The sequence below is a fragment of the Musca vetustissima genome, unplaced genomic scaffold, assembly GCF_032173495.1.
Source record: "Musca vetustissima isolate MV318-11 ecotype Yass unplaced genomic scaffold, APGP_CSIRO_Mvet_v1 utg1129, whole genome shotgun sequence".
In the NCBI taxonomy this organism is placed as follows: domain Eukaryota; kingdom Metazoa; phylum Arthropoda; class Insecta; order Diptera; family Muscidae; genus Musca; species Musca vetustissima.
Window position 1 is genome coordinate 212,889 of NW_026888644.1, and position 22,963 is coordinate 235,851.

Below are 22,963 nucleotides of genomic sequence, written 5' to 3' on the forward strand. Positions count from 1 at the left end.
TTCAATTACAAACAATAGTTTGTTTATCTTAGAAAAAGCTTTTCCCTATCAAAAGTTCGAGTTATGGAATGCGATCCATTTATTATTGCAGGTAATGTCGGTAATATTATCTTTATTTTCGAATAAGTTGTTTTTGTAATGTGACAAATTTAATATTCTCAAAATGGCATGAGGCGGCATCTGTTGTTGCAGTAATGGTTTGTGTCATGGGAGTTGCTGATATCGTGGTGAATTCTAACTTTACTATACGCCTTTCATTCAATTCTTATTACAGTGTTTGACCAGGTTTTAATGGATGGATATTTTAAAGAATATTTTTTAAGGCCTATCATAGGCGTGGGTTTTTTCAAGGCCTATCAAAGACGTGGATTTTTTAAAGAATATTTTTATACCCTATTTTCAAGGCTGTCGAAGACGTGGATTTTTTAAAGAATATTCTTTTCATGGCCTATCATAGGCGTTGATTTTTTAAAGAATAGTTTTTTCATGGCCTGTCATAGGCGCGGATTTTTTAAAGAAATTTTTCTCATGTCATATCGCGTGGATTTTTAAACAATTTTTTATGTCATATCATAGGCGTGGATTTTTTAAACAATAATTTTTTCATGTCCTATCATAGCCGTGGGTTTTTTTAAAGAATATGTTTTTCATGTCATATTATATGCGTGGATTTTTTAAATATTTTTTTCATGGCCTATCATAGGCGTAAATTTTTTATATATGTTTTTCAAGGCTATCAAAGGCGTGGATTTTTTAAAGAATGTTTTTTTCAAGGCCTATCATAGGCGTGGATTTTTTAAATATTTTTTTCAAGGCCTATCATAGGCGTGGATTTTTTAAATATTTTTTCAAGGCCTATCATAGGCGTGGATTTTTTAAATATTTTTTCAAGGCCTATCATAGGCGTAGATTTTTTAAATATTTTTTTCAAGGCCTATCATAGGCGTGGATTTTTTGAGATATTTTTTTCAAGGCCTATCATAGGCGTGGATTTTTTAAATATTTTTTTCAAGGCCTATCATAGGCGTGGTATTTTTAAATATTTTTTTCAAGGCCTATCATAGGCGTGGTATTTTTTTTTAAATATTTTTTTCAAGGCCTATCATAGGCGTGGATTTTTTAAATATTTTTTTCAAGGCCTATCATAGGCGTGGATTTTTTAAATATTTTTTTCAAGGCCTATCATAGGCGTGGATTTTTTAAATATTTTTTTCAAGGCCTATCATAGGCGTGGATTTTTTAAATATTTTTTTCACGGCCTATCATAGGCGTGGATTTTTTAAATATTTTTTTCAAGGCCTATCATAGGCGTGGATTTTTTCGATATTTTTTTCACGGCCTATCATAGGCGTGGATTTTTTCGATATTTTTTTCAAGGCCTATCATAGGCGTGGATTTTTTGGATATTTTTTTCAAGGCCTATCATAGGCGTGGATTTTTTCGATATTTTTTTCAAGGCCTATCATAGGCGTGGATTTTTTCGATATTTTTTTCAAGGCCTATCATAGGCGTGGATTTTTTCGATATTTTTTTCAAGGCCTATCATAGGCGTGGATTTGTTTATACACTTCACCACACTGTGGTATAGGGTATTATGTCTTTGTGCATATGTTTGTAACAGGCAAAACGAAACGAGATAGACAAATGGTTCCTTTTTAGGATATGCATAGAATCATTTTCTAAGTCGATTTATGCATGTCCGTCCGTCCGTCTGACCATGTTAAATTGTAAACAAAGTACAGGTCGCATTTATGATCCGAATTGGATGAAATTTGGCGCAGCTCGACTATTTGGCCCAAGAACGAACCCTATTGAAATTGGGAAAAATCGGTTCAGATTCAGATATAGCTCCCATATGTATTTTCGTCCGATTTAAGGTAAATGGTGTACCAAAGTCCTTATATATCATTCGATTTGCACGAAATTTGACACAGCGTAGTGAGTTAGGTCTAGAATGATTTTTGTTAAGTTTTCTGAAAATCGGTTCAGATTTAGATATAGCTCCCATATGTATTTTCGTTCGATTTTATGTAAATGGTGCACCAAAGTCCCTATATATCTTTCGATATGTACGAAATTTGGCACGGCGTAATGAGTTAGGCCTAGAATGATGTGTGTTAAGTTTTCTGAGAATCGGTTAAGATTTATATATAGCTCCCATATATAATTTCGTCCGATTTAATGTAAATGATGTACCAAAGTCACTATATATCTTTCGATTTGCACAAAATTTGGCATAGCCTAATGAATTAAGTCTAGAATGATGTGTGCTAAGTTTCGTGAAAACCGGTACAGAAATTGTCCGATTGCCAATGCCTGTGACAAGTTTCGATGAAATCGGTTTAGATTTCAATACAGCTTTTATATATATTTTCGTCCAATTTTTAGTAAATGGTTCACCAAACTACTCATATTTATCCAATTGGACATCCGGATTAATATTTGCTTTAAATAGATTTACATAATTTGGTCCCATTGTAAGAAGCAACTCTATATCTGACCAAATGAAAATTTTAGTGTAGGTTGCAGAATGACATGTTTATGGAGTATAGTATAGGTTGCAGAATGACATGTTTATGGAGTATGGATCCATTTTCATATTAATGGTCCTTCAAAAATACGACGTCTGTTAGGATTCATCTATTGAATATACCCGAAGTGGTGAAGAGTATCATAAGTCGGCCCGTCCGACTTTACTACTTTGCTTACTGGTTTTGTTTTTACGCGTGAGAACAATGTAATGGTTGCAATAGTGGATACAAATTGTCCCACCTCTTGTAATTATCCAAAGATTGATCGTATCTCCATTTCAGCACATGCCTTGCAACTGTTTAGGTATCTTTAAATCTCCTGAGTTGTTGCCTAAATGAATCACATTCGTAGGTGTTTTGATAATGACAAATTTCGTGGCCAATTATATTTTTTGTGGTTTATCAATTAATCTCAGGTTAAATCATGATTGAAATTTATTAGACTTCCTTTTTCCGCCCCCTTATGAATAACGACAAAGAATGGTCATTAGATGCCTGTGCCAAAAGTCACCCTAATATGCAAGGCTCGCGAGCACACACTCTCACACACACACCCAATACAACGACATAAATACAAATATGTAAATTAGTTTATGCCTATGCGAGTGCCGGGGACACATTCCAAGCCGTGGGTCTCCTCAGCGGTTGGCATTGAGCTTATGATTTTATTTTTTCTTTCGCTTCTTTCCTTCGTCCCCAGTTGATGGGGGTGGGGATGGTGCGGTTTATGGTTATGTGATTGTGAATGAAGCCTGTTGTAAATGTGCGTATGATACGTTAGCGATTCCCTTGTTAAGGGACTGTTAGAAAACAATAACTGCGTTTAACAATGTGTGCACACAATTCGTTTCATTTACTCACAGGATTCACATTTTTTTTCTTATTTTTCGCTTTATTTTATGAATATTATTTAAACATTTCTGTGAACGAGCGTAACAGTTGTTTTGTTGTTGTTGTCGTCGCTGGTTTTTATTTTGTTTCGTTCGCATATTTTGTTGTTGTTGTGTTCTTCATCTTTTGTTTCACTTAGCATTTACTATGGCTTACCGAATGGATGGCTGTCGGGATGACTGACTGAATGACGGACTAAAGCCGCGTTAAGACATGGTATTTGCCGTATTTAAACAGTAGGCGGAATTTAAATGAAATTTTCTAATTTTGTCTTTAGAAAAAAAGAGAAAATACCATTTTTTTCTTTACTTTGGTATCCATGAACATATGGGTTTTTTGATCTTTAGTAATATACCATGGGTGTGTGTGGGTTACATTTTATTTTTTTTGTATGATGTATGTGGAACATGATGTTAGGACAATTACAAGGCGTGGATTTTTTAAAAAATATTTTTAAGGACTATAAAAGGCATTACAAGGCGTGGATTTTTTAAAGAATATTTTTTTAAGGACAATTACAAGGCGTGGATTTTTTAAAAAATATTTTTAAGGACAATTACAAGGCGTGGATTTTTTAAAAAATATTTTTAAGGACAATTACAAGGCGTGGATTTTTTAAAAAATATTTTTAAGGACAATTACAAGGCGTGGATTTTTTAAAAAATATTTTTAAGGACAATTACAAGGCGTGGATTTTTTAAAGAATATTTTTTCAAGGACCATTACAAGACGTGGATTTTTTAAAAAATATTTTTAAGGACAATTACAAGGCGTGGATTTTTTAAAAAATATTTTTAAGGACAATTACAAGGCGTGGATTTTTTACAAGGCGTGGAAAAATATTTTTAAGGACAATTACAAGGCGTGGATTTTTTAAAAAATATTTTTTAAGGACAATTACAAGGCGTGGATTTTTTAAAAAATATTTTTAAGGACAATTACAAGGCGTGGATTTTTTAAAAAATATTTTTAAGGACAATTACAAGGCGTGGATTTTTTAAAAAATATTTTTAAGGACAATTACAAGGCGTGGATTTTTTAAAAAATATTTTTAAGGACAATTACCTCATTAGCCATAAAGCTGAGGGTTTAGATATCCATTAAAAATTGCTGAAATTTGTATTTGGTATACATTATGGTTTACATAATCAGTTTGTTGAAAGGTCACTTTTTGGTATGCTTGCATTTCAAGTATCTGTCAGTATATCTATGGTGGAGGGTATCCAAAGTTCGGCCCGGCCGAACTTAACGCTTTTTCACTTGTCACTTTTTTAAACATTATGTTTTCAAGGACCATCACCTGGCGTGGATTTTTAAACATTATTTTCAAGGACTATTAAAAGGCGTGTTTTTAAGAATATTTTTTCAAGGACTATTAAAAGGCGTGTTTTTAAGAATATTTTTTCAAGGACTATTTACTAGTTTGGTAGAGATTTATTTTCTTCATATTTCCTTCAGTAAAATAAATCTTATAGACTACTTCCAGGATTTACAAATATCTTAAACATTCCATAATTTTTTAGTTAAATTTACAACATTATATTGTTGCGGTATTTCTTAGATATCCGCCCTAAAATAACTTCGTTAGATGGTAACTTATGTAATGCAACACTCATCCTCTGGTTTTACAACTCAATAAGAAACGAATTTTATAGTACAAGGACTATTTCAAGTTTATGAACCATATTGTTTAATGAATACCATCCATGTGGTCACATATGTATGAGTCTGTGTGTGTCTGTGATTGTGTGTGTATTTATTTTCATTACCATTGACCTGTTTATATTTGGTTTTTTTATTTTTACAACCAATTGGTCACGGAAAGTTGGCTGGCTGGCTGATTATTGGCAAAAGAATTCATGCGACGCGTCATATCAGTTTTTGTCTTAATTATAAATTATGCGCATAATTAGATAAACATAATTTCGTCGCATTATTCTTCAGACAGCCGAGGAGGACAGACAGAAATGTGGGCGCACCTGATTATATTTAAATATTCACCCCTGGCCACAAAATGCTAAACGCACACAAAAAATATGTGGCATAAGGTTACCTCATACACACACACTAATGAGTATGAATTAATGCCACACATCCACACACAAACATATATCTTCATATCATTAAATATTCATAAATTTAATTCAAAAAATTTTGTTTTCCAAAATTGAAAAAAAAGAAACAGAAAAGGAAAATACAAACGAAAAACGAATTCTATTCCTTGGGTTCATTTATTTTGATTTCATCCATTGTGTTTTTGTTTTCGTTCATTCATTCGTCCGCCTGTCTTCTTCTTCTATTCTTATTTTTAAATCTTAATAAAATATGGCCATTTGTCATGCGACAATAAAATACGAGTCATTATTCGCACATTTACTACAGAATAAAAAAATTGCCAACAGAGTATATGAATGAATGTTCTCGCTAATGCACCAAGAAAATATAAAGGTATGAAAAGTAAATTCTGGTTTCAAAAGTAATTTAAATTGTGGCCATTTTGATGTATGCGAATTAAATGATCCGTTTTATTTCTTTGAATTTGGGGTTCTTAAACTAAACCGTAATCGTGGATTTGATTAAATGAAATACATCAGTTATAAGAAAATACATTTTCTTTTTATACCCTTCACCACACTGTCTGTGTACATATGCCTGTAACAGGCAAAGGAAACGAGATAGACACATGGTTACTTTTGAGAATATGCATAGAATCACTTTCTGTGTCGATGTATGCAAGTCCGTCCGTACGTCTGTCCATCCAAAGTACAGGTCGCATTTATTACCCAATTTGGATGAAATTTGGCTCAGGTCACTTATTTAACCCAAGGACAAAATTGGAGAAATTCAGTTCAGATTAAAATATAGCTCCCATATATAGTTTTTAATTTTATGTAAATGGAACACCAAAAAGTCAAATGTAGACCGATTGGCACTACATTTTGCAAAGAGTACTGTAATAGGTCTAGACTAATGTATGCCACGTTTCGTAGAAATCGGTTCAGATTTAGATCTAGCTCCCATATATAGTTTCGTCCGATTAAGACAGAATTTTGCACAGAGTACTGAATTAGGTCAAGACAAATCTTTAATGCAATTTAGAGATTCTTTTACTTTAAAAAATCCACGCCTAGCACAATATGGCTTCAAAGGAACTTTTATATCCTTTTGAAATTTTTTTTGTTTAAAAAAGGCATGTCAAGTATCCTTAATGTCCTTTAAAGGATTTGTAATGTCCTTTAGACTTTTTTCCTTTATATAATCCCTTTGGGAATTATATTTATTCAAAAACCCCACGCCTAGCATCATTAATGTCCTTTAAAGAATTCTAATGTTCTTTAGAGATGAGTTTCTTTAAAAAAAATTCACGTCCAGCATCCTTAATGCCCTTTTCAATGAACTTTAATGTTCTTTAGGGATTTTTTTTCTCTCAAAAAATCCACGACAGGGATCTTTAATGTCCTTTAAAGGAATGTAACATCATTTAGTGATTTTTTTCTCTAAAAATCCACGGTTTACTTCCTTAATGTAGTTGAAATTCCTCTAGAGATATATTTTTCTTTTAAAAAATCCAAGCCTAGCATCCCTAATGTCCTTTGAGGGAACTTTAATGTCCTTTGGGGGATTTTTCAATAGGTCCATATATCCATTTTCAATAAAAACCCGATAACCAATGTAGCCCCTCCTTTGGTTGCTATAGGAGCTGTTTTCAGGTCTTGAAATCCAATTAAATATTTATTTTCAATTACAGCGAAAAAAGATATTTTCAATTATTATATTTTTTCCTCTTTTTCCCAGATCTTTTTTTATTTCAATTTGTATATTTTTCACCTTTTTCTCAGATCCTTTTAGTTCATCCTGCACCTAATGGTGCCATAAGTCCTTGCGGATTTTTTTTTTTTTATTTTTGTTATTCAAATCTAATCAGCAAACAAAATAAATAATTTCCATTTTAATTTCCATTGATTGTGTGTGTGTGTGTATTTGTAAATATATACATATTTCTATATGTGTGTATGTGTGTGTCTGTATATTTTTGCATAAGATAAGTGGCAAATTTTCTAAACGAAATTCTCCAGAGTATTCTTTTTTGTAATTGGGGGGACATCATGGGTCAGGAGCCAGCGAGCAATTCGAAAAGGCCAGTTCCAAAAAATATTTTTTCTCTTTTTTGCTCATGTTGTTGTTGTTAGCAGGTGTTGGTTGTTAACAAGGTTTCCAATTCTTCTTCTTCTTCTTATATATGTTACAAAATTTATGAAGCAACATTTTCAGTTACAGAAATGGTCTCAACCTTTGATGTTTTTGTTGTTTGTCTTTTTTTTTTTGTAAAAAATTGGGGAAAAGAAAGAAAACTTGAGGTAAATTAGGTTGTCTGGCTGGCCAAACAATGTTTTTCTGAAGCAAAAAAGTACCTCCTTTTTTAGTTGTTTTTTCCTTCTAACCTTTATTCTAAACTTTTTCACATCTTATTTTTTTATAGAAGACGTTTTTCCAACTTGTCTGCCTTCTACTTTAGAAGTGGAAAACTTGCTGAACTAGTTTTTTTGCAACTTTGTGTGTGTGTGTTGTTTTTTTTTTTTTTTGCTTTCAGGGGACCTTGTTGCTCAAATTCTTTTTAGAAATAAAAAGCAACAGTTTATCTAGCAGGCTATGCCTTAAAGAGAAGAGCGGACATGCTAAGCAATGGAAATGAATTGAAAGGGGACAAGAGACACAGACTCACACACACACACACAAACAAAATGGAAAACATGTCTTTGAATATTCAAAGGATGTTCATCTTTCAAGGCACAAGAAAAATAAAAGACGACGAAGAAGGATAGGCAGAAGCTGGTCATTTTTTCTGTAGTGGCCTTTTTTGTTCTCCATGGAGCCAAGCCATGGCTGTCATCACTGGTGTTGTTTTTGTTTGGTCTTTAAGTTTTCGAAAATGTGTTTATTTAGGACATGATAGTACCAAACACGAAACTAAATACATTTATTTATTTGCACAGCATCGAAAACTGAACAAGAATTTTAAAAACCATTTGTTTTCTGGGGCGAGCAGACATGGGACACAACCAAACAACCAACAAAAAACTATTCGATGTGATACAGTTATCTATTTGTGTGTGTGTTTTTGAGGATTACAAAGACGTGGCCAAAAATTAATTTCAAGGACAGTTTTTTGGAAAAAAAAATTGTAGAACTTCCTCCCACAAAGGCTTTGAAAGATAAAAAATCCATCATTCCTAAAATAGGGGAGGAAACACCCCCCACCAGCACACCTCCCTGTCATTTATTGTGTTTCTGTGTGTGGTGTCATGTCCTGGCACCATAAAACAACACATCAACTTTCAAAACAGCGAAATAAAAAAAAACAACTGGAAAACTGACACACCACCGTAACAGGAAGGGGCGTATGTTGTCGGAAGTCCAGTACTGATGTCATTGATGTCCTGTTTTTAGTTTGTGTACGGGTGTCCTTTTTTTGCAATAGTTTTTTTTCTCCACATTATTGTTTACCTAGAAACCTGATAATATGTTTGTATTTGTGACATGGTTCTCCGTGTGTTTGCCTAAGGCCAACTGACATCCCCCTTCCCCCCAGACCAACAAACAAACAAAAAATGGTGGCTATTTTTTTTCTCCATTCCAAAATTATTAATTATTTTCCCAGAGAAAACAAAACTTCAACTGTCTTGTAATTGGATACTATTTTCTGTTAAACATCTTTCTTGCTTAATCATGTTTGGTGCAGAGTCTAATTACCAACTGTCAAAATTAATGGTAAATAAGCTGGAAGTTACCTCCACTTTCACTATCATTAATGTTTCCCCAACTCACCGTTTAGACCACATTTTCGTGAGTAAAAAACAACAACAAAGAATGACCATTCATTTGTCATTGTGGCGCCTAAAATTATACACCAAAAATGAAAGTAACGTAATTCTATCCTTTATACCAGTTATTTTCTGTTTTAGTATGCAAGGACTAATTTAATTGCCAACTCATTTTGGGAAAAACTGAAACAAATTGGAATTTCCGGCCAAAAGAAAATACATTTCTTGCCCCCAAAACTAGGCAACACAAATCATAAATAATAATAATTAACAAATTCTAATTAGAATTTCGTAAAAACAGAGTAAGAACGAAATTTTTATAATAGAAAAGTATGAAGAGCATTTTTCAATAAATAATAATATATTTAAAAACTTTTCTATATAGAAATATTAAACCCTAATGAACTTATCTGAATAGAAAAATCTTCACTGATGTGAAATTTGTCTGTACAAAAATCTTGGCAGGCGGAAAATATGTTATAGAAACAAATTTACTGAATGTACTGACTTCGTCACTGATGGAAAAATGTTTAATGGAAAATTTTTCTATAGAAAAATTATATCACTGACTTGGAAAATTTTCAATAGAAAAATTTCCATCAGTGATGATCGAAATTCTTGCATTTTGACAATATTATTGATATAAATTTGAGAAATATATTTGCTGAATACGTTAACCCTCAGTCGACTCTCCAAAAGGAGTCTTTTCGGTCCCCTTTTCCAGAATTAATTAAAAAACTCATTTAAACAGGTCAGAAAATTCTACAAAAATGTTCGGCATAAAGTTTTACTAAAATTCTCAGAATAGACCAAATTTCGAAAACTCAGCGGAAACGTCAAAAATCTTTAAAATATTTAAAGGAACTGTAAAGTCCTTTAAATATTTTTTTTTCACTCGTAGGATCCTTAAGGGCCATTAAAGGAACTTTGATGTCCTTTAAACATTTTTCCTTTCAAAAGACCCTCGCCTAGCTATTTAATGTCCTTTAATGGAACTTTAATGACCTTTAAAGATTTTTCTTTTTAAAAACGACGCCTAGCATTCTTAATGTCCTTTAAAGGAACTTTAAAGTCCTTTAGAGATTTTGTCTCTATCAAATCCACGTCTACGATTCCTAATGTCCTATAAACGGACTTGAATGCCCTTTAGAAATATTTTGATAGAAATGTTTTTTATACAGAAATTTCCATCAGTGAAGATTTTTCTATATCGTCGGTCCTCAATTCTGAGCCGTTTGATCTCAGTTATTTATTTATTATTTTTTTTTTTTTTGTAAAAGACATTCCACTTTGTTCCGAAGATTTTTTTCTATATTCAAAAAAATGTTCATTCTCGGTTTTGAGGCTATTTGACCCATATAAAACATTCCACATATGTTTTGAGGATTTCTTGTAGAAAATAAGAATAGAAATCAACACATTTCTTTTGGTAAAAAAAGACTCGAAGGGTACGATTGTTGTTCTTCAAAAAATATATATACTCCGTTCCGAGAATTTTTTCTGAGAACTTTTTTCCATAGAGAAATAATTCCACCTCAATTCTGAGGCGATTACAGCTACAGACTAAAGTTCTAGGGGATGTTTTTAGAGACAAAAATTCAAACCTCAGTTCTGAGAATTTTTTCTTTAAATAATATCATCCTCATTCTGAGGCAATTTCACTTACAGACAAAAATTCTGGAGGATTTTTTGTAGACAATAAATTACCACCGGTTCTGAGAATTTTTTTCTCTTCAAAAAAATTGAATCATGGATCAGAACTTTTTCAGTAAAAAATGCGAATAATTTTTTTTTCTTTGGAATCAAAGTTCATACTCAATTCTGTGTATCCTCGGTTGTGAGAATTTTTTTATGGAAGAAATTTAAATCTCAGTTCGGAGTCACTTCTGAAATTTTTTCTTTTTGTATAAAAAATACCGCCTACGAGGGTACGATTTTTTCTGTTCTACCAAAAAGAAAAAAAAATAATCCGTCACTCAATTTTTAGCCGATTTCACTTACAGACAATTCTAGACAATTTTTTATATTAAAAATTCTTTCTTAGTTCTGAGAATTTTTTCTGTAAAGAAATATCATCGTCTCTCAATTCTTAGGCTATTTCAGCTATAAACAAAAATTTTAGAAGATTTTTTTTTTAAAACAAAAATTTACCCTCGGTTCTGAATTTTTTTTTTCTATAAAAAGCTATTCTCCGTGACGTTCATTTTCTTTTCCACAAATAAAATTTTACTCAGTTATGAGGATTTTTTCTGAATTCTTTTGTAGAACTATGTTCGTCCTCTGGTCGAAATTCAGCCCCACTTCCGACATTTTTTTCACTGTTAATTATTTTTTCCCAGTTCTTAAGTTTTTTTTCTTTTGAATAAAATTATCCACAGTCTTAAGGATAATACTTAAAGATTTAAAAAAAAAAATTAAGTATAATTCTTAAAAGAAAAAAAAAATAAAAATTCAAGAGGATTTTTTATACAAAAAAATGTACCCAGGTCCTCAGAGAAGAACGATGTTTTTCTACAAAAATTTTACTCAGTTCTTAGGATTTTTTCTGTTGAATTTTGTCCATCCTTTGCTGGAATATTTTTTTCTATGAAAAAATTCAACGTCACTTCCGATATATTTTTGCGAAAGAAAACGTGTATTTTTTCCTGAAAATTTTCTAGTTATAAAAAAAAATTTTTTCTTTTGAATAAAATTATCCTGAGGATAAATTTTTCTTTAATAAAATTTTCCACAGTCCTGAGGAAAACTGTTAAAGAAAAGGAAAATGCCTCAGAACTGAGTGTAAAAAGCTCTAGCGGATCTGAAAACAATTTTTTCTGCAAAAAAATCTTCACCAGCGACATAAAATTTTTTTTCTACAAAAAGAATGACTCAGTTGTGACGTTTTTTCTGAAATTTTTCAATGAAAAATTTTGTTCATCCTCTGCTCGAAATATTTGTTTTTTTTTTTTTGTTTATGAAAAAAAATCAGCCTCACTTCCGATATTTTTTCGAAAGAAAAAATTTGACCTCTGTCCACAGATTTTTTTTATTACAAAAAGTGCCCTCTGTCCAAAGGGGTTTTTCTATTCAAAGGGGATTTATCCACAGTTCTTTCCCATAGAAAAAGTATACCCTTAAAAATGAGGTTGGATTTTCTTCTGTAGACAGAGGTCTATATATTTTTTTCTATAGCAATAATCATTTTGAATTGAAAATGGGTTTTTAATAAAAAAATTCCCTTTTTTTTTTTTTTTTTTTTTTTTGTTTTTTTGTATATAGAAAATTGTTACTTTCTTATTATTATTATTTTTTAATATTATTTTCTTACCCCATTTCCCTTTATTATGTGTCTAGTCTAGCGCCAAGCTTAACTTTTGCTTTGATTATGTTTGTGTATTATTATTATTTTTTTTTTTTGTTTCACCTTATTTCCTGCCATTTCCCTTTTTATGAATGAAAATAAAAAAACCAACAAAAATAAAAAAACTAAAAGGATTGAGCGCAACTAAGCAGGCATTACAAATTGTAGTTGTCTGTAATGGCTGATAGAAGAACTAAAACAAACAAATCGAAAAAAAAACATTATTTACAGTTATTGAAAAAATATGCGACCAAAGGCCAATAAAAGGCAATGAAATAGGGAAATGATATTCCCATTTATTTATTTTTTTCAAAGTCTTTGAAAGAAAATTTGTCTTATATTTTCTTTGTTTAGTAAAAGAAAATCTCAATTTTCTGTTGTTATTTTTTTTTGTCATATCCTGTCCTTTATTATCCTTAATACACACAAATCAATTGCCTTGTAAATCCCTTGTTTTGTCTGGCTGTCATATGTTATATGCATCCCCTTCCCTCTCCATGTCTTTTACTGTCACATTTTTATTATGAAAGAAACATTTTTATTTCTTTACCCCAGCTCCCTCATCCCCTCCTCCCTTTTTCTCGTTATGCATCATTTGCTTTTTTGTTTCATAAAACATTTAATTTTTGGCTTCGATTACTTTTGTGAGTCACTGTTTGTTCTGTGTGTGTCACACACACATACATACCTACACACATATAGAACAGCATCAAAACGATTGAATTCCAAATAGTTGTGATGCCTGAAATCTAGGCTAGAGCGAGAGAGAGAGTGAGCAATGAAAGTGATGAGTGTTGAAGGTATGGAAAAGAGAAAAAAAAAAAAACAAGTTGGGAGTCCTTTGAAGGTCTATTTATCTTGTTTCCTATGATGTGTATGTGAAGATGTAAGCATGTGTGTGAGTGTGTCTCAGTTGATGGGGATATGAGTAAATACAAAAGTTTTTACCACCATTCACAACAACACGGACTATATATGTGAGAATGCCAGTGTTTGTGTCTGTGTGTTGATATAATTTTCGTAAGTCAGTAACATAATCTGGGGATTTTGAATGTTAACCCGTATTTCATGTTGACTGAAGTATAACTTAAGACCATCATATGCTACTGGGGATTAGTTTCTTAATATTCTTTTTTGCACTCTCTCTCTCTTTACTTCGCAGTTCAGTTCAAATAGTTAAGGGATTTGTGACAGAGAAGGACAAGAGGGTAGAGGGAGGAGATTACATGTTACCATAATTCCCTTGTAATAATTTTATGTTTACAAATATTTATCATATTTTCGGTATTTTAATATTAACATTATCAGCATCTTTGGCCAGCAAAAATAATTAACTTCATGGCCATAAAGAAAATCATTCATTTCTATGCAAAAAGAAAAAGCTAACCCAAAAAATATTTTCATTTCAATATTTTTTTCTTTTTTTGAAATATAAATATAAATTTTATGCAAATGAATTACCATCTGCTTAACAGGGAAAAAATACTCCCTCTCTTCATGACTCTGGGTGTGTCTGTTCTTTACTGGCTTTCCAGTTTTTATGTAATGGATTTTTTTTCTTTGCCATTGTCCTGTAAGGTACTCTAACTGTGAGCCGAATAAAAAAATCCACTTGAATATATTTACATTATAACCAAATAACAGACTTAAAACCCTACTAAAACTGTTTATGAAATATGCAAAATTGTAAAGCACTATAAAAAAGCAACAACAACAAGAACAAAAACATCCGAAGCACCAACTATACAATAACATCAAAAACACAGGATGGTGTCAATGTTAAGGTATTGGCACAGTGGGATAAATTAGAAAAATGTTCTGAAAAATATTTTTTTAGTGAGAATGTTTCTTTAGTAAATTTTTATAGAAAAATGAGTGAAGATTATTTTGGGGTCCTACAATAGTCGTGGATTTTTAAAAAGTATTTTTTGAGGCCTAGGAACAACTCTAGTTTAGTAAAAACGATCAGATTTTTGTCAAATTTTTTTCAGAGGTAGGTATTTTTACCCTAATTTGGGGGACGTATACGGTTACTCGTATACTGGGTTTTGGTCCCCGATTTTTTTTAAAGAACTCCCTAAAAGTCGAACTTGGGTCCATTATAGTCCCTCTCCAATCCGGGTCAAATGATAGACCCCAATTTGTTCTTTCCAATATGTGGATATATCTGTTGTGGATCAAAAGACCTTAGACCTTAGTCAGATTGGAAAGGGACTATAATGGACCCAAGTTCGACTTTTAGGAAGTTTCTCAAAAACATCGGGGACCAAAACCCAGTTTTTTTTTTACTGTGTCTCCAAAACGGTTTAGGATAACCCCATCATGTCACAACTCAATGGAAATATATTTTTATAAACATTAAAATGAAAATGATTTTTGTATAGAAAAAATTTTTCATTAATGAAATTTTTCTATAGAAAATTTTTTCATCAATGAAGATCTTCCTTTAGAAATTTTTTTAATCAATGAAGATTTTTCTATAGAAAATTTTTCACATCAGTGAAGATTTTTCTATAGAAAATTTTTCACATCAGTGAAGATTTTTCTATAGAAAATTTTTCACATCAGTGAAGATTTTTCTATAGAAAATTTTTCACATCAGTGAAGATTTTTTTCTATAGAAACATTTTTCATCCGTGAAGATTTTTTATAAAAAAATTGTTCATCCGTGAAGATTTTTACATCAATGAAGATTTTTCTATAGAAAAATTTTCACATCAATGAAGATTTTTCTATAGAAAAATTTTCATCAGTGGGGATTTTTCTATAGAAAATTTTTCACATCAGTGAATATGTTTCTATAGAGAATTTTTCTTCGTTGAATTTTTTCCTATAGAACAATTTTCATCAGTAATTTTTTTCTATAGCACAATATTCATCGGTGAATTTTTTTCTACAGAAAAAGATTCATCTGTGATTTTTTTTTCTATAGAAAAATTTTCATCGGTGATTTTTTTTTCTAATATTCTTCTGAAAAAAAGTATTTCTCTTTTAAAAATCATGCCCACTGTTCCCCTCTCTTTCTCCCTATTGCTTGGTCCCTTTATTTCTAAATGGCCAGTTTAGTTTTTCAATTTTTTGTCATCACCATCATCTGGCCTTAAATATGCTGAATACTTCCGCCGATGCTTATATTCAATGGCCAACATTACCTACAAAAAATCTCTCCTCTCTCCTTGTCCCACCATCCACCTGAAGGCACATTTAACAGCTATAGTATGTTAAATTTTAACTGCAGTTATCCACACAATCAAGTCAAAACGGAACATCCTTTTATTATACACCAACAGCAATGGCAGAAGCTGCAGCAGCAGCTCAGTTCACTACACAAAGTTAAACTGTCAGCCAAGCAGCAGCAACAACAACAAAACACCCACCCACTTTGATGTTATTCATTGCATGCCGATGTTTGTAAAAATGTAACAGAATGAAAGAAAGAAAATAAAAAAATATGAAGATGAAAATTTAAATGGAAACACTAGCACAAGGCTAAATACGTATAAATGGTCACACCCACCCCTCTTAGGGTCTCTCGGAGCGGCATACGCGATTTCCGTCAAGACTTCCTTTCTTTGTACAACAGGCACGAATAGTAATAGCCTCGTCGACGACTTGTGTTACGAATTGTGTTATTTTAATATCAAGAAACAGTAACAACAACGACAACAACAAAAATCATGAAAAAACACAAACGACTTTCTTGTAAACCTAACACGAATGTGTCACAATGTTTGCAAAATGCCAATGTGTTGTAGCTGTTGTTGTTGGTCTCTGTGTGTGTGCATCTCTGTATTAAGGAAGAGAGCAACAGTCATTTTGTTTACTTGTCTGTACCCTGCAAGCATTTGGAAGTGAGTTTCTCACTCCCTCGCCCAATAAGTCACTTCCGCGTCACTTCTTTTCGGATAAAATGCGATAGTTTGTATAATTACAAAAACAAAACTGTTCTTGTCTACTTTATATCGCCTTTGAGTTACTTCTGAGTGACGCCTGGGAAGACAAAAGAAGATTGGTCAAATGCTACAAAAACAATTTGCTCTCTTTCAAGATTGTCTCTCATCAGCTTGAAAAACAGTTAGAGGAGAAAACATATAAATCAACTCAGTTAATGTTAATTTTTCAAAGTGATCTGTGTGTATCAATAGTGTGATATTTAAATAATTAAAAAAGCGTAAACAAAAAACAGAATTTTTTATTTATAATGTGATTGTTAAAAGTTTGTATTTTATAATGTTTTGAATGTGATTGTGTAAAAAAATAAATAAAAGAAGTTGAAAATTGCTAATTTTTTTAATCAATAAGTTGTTTCAGTACATAAATAATGAGATATTGATAATATTATGCCTACTAGAAGTGACGCGGAAGTTAAGTCGAAGTAACGTCAAGGCGATAGAAACAGTCGCGGAAGATAGTCGCATTCTTATCGCGGAAGTCACCTCCTTCGGGAAGAAATGAACCACTTCCGCGTCACTTCCAAGAAGTAACTTATGCGTAGCATCGCGGAAGTTACTTCTAGACGTTACGCAGAAGTTACTTCTTCGAAGTGACGCGGACGTGGTTCATTTCTTCCCGAAGGAGGTGACTTCCGCGATAAGAATTCGACTATCTTCCGCGACTGTTTCTATCGCCTTGACGTTACTTCGACGTAACTTCCGCGATAGTTTTTGCTTGCAGGGTACATTAATAATTGCTGTTGTTGTTGTCGTCGTCGTCGTTTGTTTGTGCTACTCGTACAACTGAACATTGTTGCTCGGATGCTCTCCCACCCACCCATAACAGAAAACTATTCAAAGTCGTGTTGTTCAATGAAAGAGGAAGAGGCCAGCCGATGTCTTCTTCTTCTCATTCTCATTGAAATGTATTTTTTGAGGGGCATTGTATTTTATTTTAAAAGACAGCATCAGTACTAACAACCCGAGCAAGAACAACGAGATAATGAAAGCTAAGCAAAAGTAACTGTAATAAAAGACAACGATACAAGACAAGAGCAACAACATCAACTATTTTAACTTAATGTTAATGGCTTCTATTGTAATTTGGATGGCAACATACTTAAGTTATGACTTGGCTGTTGCTGTTGCCGTTGCCGTTGCCTCTATCTCTATCAGCAACAATGAATTTAGATATTTATCACTATAAGAGTAGGCACCCAGAGAGAGGGGGAGAGAGAGGGCACATAGTGAGTGGTAAAAGAGTGGAACATTTTGTAACATAGCAAATGACTAGAATGATAAATCTTTTAATAAAGATTTATATTCATTGTTTAGCTATTAGAGATTGGCATCAAGTAGAAGAGTCCTTGAGACCTAAACAATGTAAGAGAGTAAATTACGAATTTATACTCTAAACACAAAAGACATTAATTGTGTTATTTTTTCTATAGACAAAAATACATAACAGAAAGATATTTTTCAATGGAAAAAAATAAATAGAGCAAATATTAGAGAGGATTATTTTTATACAAAAACAAATCTCAGATCATGGAAAATATTCTTTTTGTAGTTTGAGATTATTAAGGCATATTCTTCATCAGCAAAAATGTATCACTAATGGTAATTCCCTTAGAAAAAATTATTCTTAATAACAAATTTTACTAAAAATTTATTTTCCGTCTAGACTCATTTTGTGTGTTAAGAACAAAAGTCCCTTCTTCAATACCCAGGGAACAATTGTCGGAAAAATCCTGTCTCCCTTCTCGATCTCACAAATTATTTCATCAAAGAAATTTATGAATAAACTGCATCATTTAGAAAAGCTTTCAACAAATTGTGTCCCCTGCACATCACCTTGCCAAAAATTTGTTCCATTTTTCCTGACATAACCTGACGCAATTGAACTTGAAACTTGAAGAAAATCGACAAGGTCTCCATGGTGTGTGGATCGTGTGATTTATACTTGTCAGACAAGAAGTGTTTGTCGTATTTGACAAATGACAACTACAATATAACAACAGCAACAACAACAAAGTGGTTGCAAACTTTTATCAATGCCAAGAAAAAGAAAAAAACGAAAATTTTCCAACACAATACACAGACACATCAACGCATGAACACATTATCACCACAATGGAACAAACGACGCATACACACATCACCTCAAACACACACACACAAAAGCACACACCTGTTCATATACATAAAGGCAAGTGAATGAAACCCATGTCGAAATTGATTCACATGAATGGATGGCACAACAACAACAACACCTTTGACTGACATTTTTCGTATATTTTTTTGGGTGTACCCCTTACCGAAGCTGGAACCATTTGTCTTTTTTTCAGTTGATGATTAAACACCTCAGATATGGGCCTTAATTGGCGGTCGAAGGGGTGGTGATGAGGGTGTTTGGCATAAACAAATTGTTTTACTATTAAGTATCGTATCGTAGAGATACTTAATAAAAAAAACAACACCAACAACCACAACATTCATAGGAAGTGTTATCAGCAGCAGCTATACGGATCCGATCTCAGTGTAGACCAAAAATTCAATTAAAACATCGTTTTTTCGGCTTGACTGACAGTGGGGAGGGATGGAATCTGTAACTTGATAAATAGATTAAACCACAATGAATGGTGGAAAGATATTAGGGTCGGTATGAGAATTTTTACGATAGAAAAAAGTCATCCTCACTTCTAAAAAATTTCCCATAAGTCCTGAAGATATCTTCCACAGTTTGATGATTTTTCCTATAGAAAAAAAATCATCCAAAGTTCTGAGGATTTTTTTTATCTAAACCTCCATTTTTTTATAGAAAAAAAAGATTCCATAGTTTTCTGAATTTTTCTATAGAAAAAAATGTATCCACAGTTCTCTGACTTTATTCTATAGAAAAAATGCAACCACATTTCTTTGGTTTTTTTCCAGAGAAGCAATTCATCCACAGGTTTGTTGACTTATTTTCTATAGAAAAAAAAATCATCAGACCCCTGAGGATATTTTTTTCTATAGAAAAAAATTCATCCACATTTCTGTGGATATTTTTTTCTATAGAAAAAAATTCATCCACAGTTCTGTGGATATTTTTTTCTATAGAAAAAAATTCATCCACAGTTCTGTGGATATTTTTTCTATAGAAAAAAATTCATCCACAGTTCTGTGGATATTTTTTTCTATAGAAAAAAATTCATCCACAGTTCTGTGGATATTTTTTTCTATAGAAAAAAATTCATCCACAGTTCTGTGGATATTTTTTTCTATAGAAAAAAATTCATCCACAGTTCTGTGGGTATTTTTTCTATAGAAAAAATTCATCCACAGTTCTGTGGATATTTTTTTCTATAGAAAAAAATTCATCCACAGTTCTGTGGATATTTTTTTCTATAGAAAAAAATTCCTCCACAGTTCTGTGGATATTTTTTTCTATAGAAAAAAATTCATCCACAGTTCTGTGGATATTTTTTTCTATAGAAAAAAATTCATCCACAGTTCTGTGGATATTTTTTTCTATAGAAAAAAATTCATCCACAGTTCTGTGGATCTTTTTTCCTATAGAAAAAAAAATCATCCACAGTTCTGGGGATATTTATTTCTATAGAAAAAAATTCATCCACAGTTCTGTGGATATTTTTTTTTCTATAGAAAAAAAATATCCTCTGATATTTTTTTCCTATAGAAAAAAAAATCATCCACAGTTCTGGGGATATTTTTTTCTATAGAAAAAAAAATATCCAAGGGGCTATAGAAATAAAGGGGTCCTAAGTGACCTCTGTGGATATTTGTTTCTATAGAAAAAAAATTCATCCACAGTTCTGTTGATATTTTTTTCTATAGAAAAAACTCCTTAGAGCAGAGGAGGATTTCCTAAAAACTGTGGACTTTTTTCTATAGAAAAAAAATTATTTTTTTTTTCAATAAAAAAATATTCAACTTCAATTGTGAGGAGTTTTCCTGCAGAAACTAATTCTTAGAATTTTTAGTAGGAGATTTTTTCAATTTTTCCTATAGAAGAAGCACATACTCAGTTCTGTGGAAAAAAAATCCTCCTCAATCCGAAGAATATTTTTCAGATTTCATCAACTTTTTACCACCACCCTCATACATAACACCTGAATTACACCAACAGCTTTCAAAGTAATTTTGCTACAAATTTTAACACACTTTCCGAAACACTCACACACACACACACATATATGTATATACATATATAGTGTTCTGTATGTATGTCTGTACGAACAGGATGCGCAACATTGCTTTGTGCACAGCCTTCGGCATTACCTTGAAAAGGGTATTAAAATTCTAATGCCACTCATTTGACAGGATTCTGTTTTTAATGGTGTCAGAGAGCGGGGAAAGCCTGTCTCGTCTATGTGTGTGCGTGCACGTGTGTGTGCGGATGTTTTAATGTGTTTAAACACGTCCATGGTAACGTTCTGCAATAAACGTGTTTGCGTGTGTGCGGTAACTTTTTAATGATAAAAACCAGAAAAAATGCCAAAGTTATCTAAATAATGGTACTGAAACATACACACACATACACACTTTCACATACGTTCACATTAAGGATGCTGGCACATCATCTTGCCATATCATTTGAACTCAATCAACGTGTTGCTAATGCCGCATCTTCTTCACCACACTTATGATTTTTTGTTTCATCTCTCCTGTCTTCTTTTTTGCTTTCCTTCAGGTGGCGGAAGCCTTTGGCCGCTTTGTTTCCTCTTAAGAAGGTGTTTGCCTAACATAAGCGTGTTGTAATTTTTTTTGTTTGTTTGTTCTTCATGGCTCCCGTTGTGGTCTTTTCTTTGAGTGTTAATGTTTATGTGTGTGTGAGTGGTTGTTTGTGTGAGTTGTTGTTAAACCAAACACACACACAGACACACACATACACAAATTATTTCTAAGACACGCAACCTATAGCATAGCAAATAATGTCTAAGAAGTCTGTTGAAGAACATCCTAGTGTTTTGAAGGTGGAGGGGAAGGGAAGCGGATGCCCATAATTTCCAATGGTAGATGCTGCCATCCTCATATCTATTTTGTGGTTCAATATATTAACCAAACTTTCCTTAATGATTTCAAGACAAAGGTATACTCCATTTCAGGAAGAAGTATGGATTTTTTGTAACCGAAGATTCGTGTCACAGCATTCAAAAAACAAAAAATCATTCATGCAAAAAAAAAACTAAGGAAAATCGGAAATGAGGTTGAATTTTTGTATAGATCGACTCAGAACGTTTACACAAAAAAATATTTTTTAAAAATCCACGGAAGTCCTTGGAAAAATTATTTTTCAAAATCCGCGACTCTTAATGGTCTTGAAAAATATATTTTTAAAAAATCGAGCCTCTATAAGGTCTTGGAAACAATATTTTATAATAATTTACTCCTATCCTATTGGGCTATCAAAAATATTTTTAAAAAATCCACGCCTCTGGAGAAATATAAAATACCCACGGTCTTAGAAAAATATGTTAAAAAAATCCACGCCTCTGGAAGGTCTTGGAAAAATATAAAATACCCACCGTCTTAGAAAAATATGTTTCTGATAGACCCATGGAAAAAATATTTTTTTATAAAATCCACTCTCAACTCAGAACTAAGGTTGAATATTTTTTCATGGAAAAAAATATCCTCTTCCACTGAAGACAAAATAACTTATCCCTTTTTCACATTATCCCGATAGTCATGTACATTTACCAACCGCACACACACCCTCACACCTCCACACGAAAAAAAATGAACAACAATTTTGATGGGAATACTTAATGAGGCCACATAACTCAACATTAATGGGTTCTGGTTGTTGTTGTTGTATTACAGTGACCCCATAAATAAATGAGACGTGATACGACACTTCTTGCAAACAGGCTCAAACATGATATACAACTCGCAGGGATGCCAGGAAAAAAATTACTTGTCGGAAAATAAATGAAGCTCATTTGGTGTTCTAAATGAGACGTGTGTGTGTGTAAGTGTGTATGTGGATGCGTGCGTATGTAGTTTTGACTTATTATAACCAAATTAACGCCATGCATGGAGTCAGTACTCCAGTTGGTTTATGTGTGTGTGTGGGTACATCTCTACATATGTGGAGAAAAATATTGATGTCACTGGCAAATGATGGTAATTCGTTTCAAATCTCATTACTCACAAAAAGACAATAAAATTTCCGACCGAGCCCTGGAGAATGTGATAGCTAAGGTTTATCCGAATACAAAAGTCAATAAGCCAAAATATTTACATAAAAGACCCTTCCCCCATATTTTTGCGAAGCAAAATTCTACCCTGCAGCGTTGTACAACCAATTCTTAGCCAACCAATTCCTGCCACAAAATCCCATTAGTCATCCCTTTTATTGAATTCGACACTGACCTCTGACCTTCCCAAACAACAAAATTTGCATTAGTTTCCCTCGAAATATCCTTTTTGGCAGAT